A 2,462-nucleotide genomic window follows, 5' to 3' on the forward strand; every position below is an offset into this window, starting at 1 on the left:
TACAACCCCATTTGGCTTAAAGGGATTGTCCACTATCAATGAATTATATTAACAGCTGTTATCTACACTAATACATTGTAACAAGCCCATCAGCTCTGTGAGCAGGATATGGTCAGGAAATGTTTTTCAGTTTGTGAAGAACAATGTTTTTTTTTTTCCATTTAATGACAGCAAGCAGGTATGTGGACCATAGTAATAAATATTTTTTTTTAACATAGAAGTGCACAATCCCTTTTAAACCAATTAAAATATTTACTAATGAACATAATGATCTGTTGAGAAATTGGCTAGAAATTATCCCAAAATATTGTGAAATATATCTTTAATATTTTAAGGAACTTGTCAAGATATTTGAAAGTTGAAACGGTGGAGAGACTTCCAATGAAATGATCTTAATAAAATATTACATCAGCCAGTCTGGTTAGATGGGCATAACTACCAGGGTGGGGGGCATAGCATCTGCTATGGGGCCCAATAACTAAGGGGGGCCTCCTCCAATCAGAGGGGAGGTGCAATTAGTGATAGTTAGGAATAATAAAATGAGACTGGAAAATTGAATAAGGCCCCATTCTAAGTTTAGCAATCGAGCTTCATAATGACTTACGGCCCCCTCTTTTCTTTGGCATTACTGTGTGCATTATACCGGTGGTGACATCACTGTGTGCATTATGCTTGTACTGTGGCATTACTGTTTGTATAAATCATGTGCTATAATTTCACTGAGCAGATTATTCTTGGGCTCTGTATACTAGAAACCACATTCATAGCTGGATCTGTCAGACAAGGCATGCCACCAATCCTGATGGACTCTATTGACTTACAATGGAGTTCATCTTGTTCCGCTAAAGTGTCCATCGTCGTGACAGGAAAGATAGCACTTTTTTTTCCTTTAAAGTTGACAGAATCCACAAAGAAGTCTCCAAATTTAGCCTCCAACGCTGATGTAAATATAGCCAAACAATGTGAAATCACGGCATGTGTTATCATTGTGTGCATTATTCCTGTACCGTGACATCATTGTGTGCATTATCTCTGTACCGTGAAATCATTGTGTGCATTATCTCTGTACTGTGACATCATTTGATGCATTATCTCTGTATTGTGACATCATTGTGCCCATTATCTCTCTACTGTGACATCATTGTGTAAAATAGCCCCTAATGTGACACCACTGTTTGCATGATTCCTGTGCTGTAACTTCAATGAGTTAATTATCCCTTTACCTTGGCATTAGCATGTGTATTATCTCTATGTTATGACATCACTGTGTGCATTATCCATGTACTGTGACATCCCTTTGTGCTTTATTCCTGTGCATAGCACAGAGTGGCAATGAATAAGATGATAAGAAGCTTTTCATGTACTGAACTGCTGAAGGTAGTCATAGTCGAGTGGTGCCCCATTTCAAGTTTTTTTTACTTGTTTTTTAATTGTTATGATGAGGTCTGAGAGGTCAATTCTATGATGTGTTTTCTAAAATTTAGAGACCATCTAATAAAAAAATATTAGTATGTTATTTCTAGTAAACATCGGTCACAATCAGTGCGATAACTGTGTGCCAGTGCAAGAAAGTTCTACTGTATTGTACCATTCATAATATCTGCCCAAATAGGGTTCATAAGGAAAGCCAGAAAACTGTGCCGGATCGGTCATATGACAGATCCAAACGACGCCTGGTGGACCCCATTGACATAATGGGGAAAACTCGAGGTTCCATCGAGGTTTCCGTTGTTTTGACTGCAAAATTAGCGCTGCATACTGTTCTATTCTTGTTAACAGAAGTGTTCCATTTCCCTGCAGTGCCCCCAGAGGTAAAATAAAGCATTACATGATTGAAATGATTGACTATCCGGTGTAACAGATGGAGGTGCCGGGTCTTCCAAAGCTAGAGACACTCTTTGTAGCTTCTTTAGCTAATAGATGAGGGTCCTGAGAATGAGATACTCTCATAGTTCCCTAATAGGGTAAAAATGGGTTCTCTAGACAAGACATACCAGCAATTCCAGTCACTACTGATATTATTAATAAATTGTACAATAGTTATTTCTACATTTTATGATAAAGGCTTTAAAACAATAGCGATTTACAAACAGAGTTTTTTCTTTATTCCGAATGTCACTTCAGTCATACCTCGGGATAAAGTATACATTTTGTAGAAACAAAAATAGTGTGTAGAAAAGGCAGATCCAGCACTCAAATATAAAAAATGCGATTTTTATTGGGTCATTTTAAAATTTTTTGGGGATAAAACAATAATCCCGGGACCACGCTTACGCGTTTCAGACCACTGGGGTCCTTAATCAAAGCTAGCTATGATTAAGGACCCCAGTGGTCTGAAACGCGTAAGCGTGGTCCCGGGATTATTCTTTTATCCCAATTTTTTTTTTAAATGACCCAATAAAAATCTAATTTTTTATATTTGAGTGCTGGATCTGCCTTTTCTACACACTATTTTTGTTTCT

The sequence above is a fragment of the Rhinoderma darwinii genome, chromosome 3, assembly GCF_050947455.1.
Source record: "Rhinoderma darwinii isolate aRhiDar2 chromosome 3, aRhiDar2.hap1, whole genome shotgun sequence".
NCBI classification, from domain to species: Eukaryota; Metazoa; Chordata; class Amphibia; order Anura; family Rhinodermatidae; genus Rhinoderma; species Rhinoderma darwinii.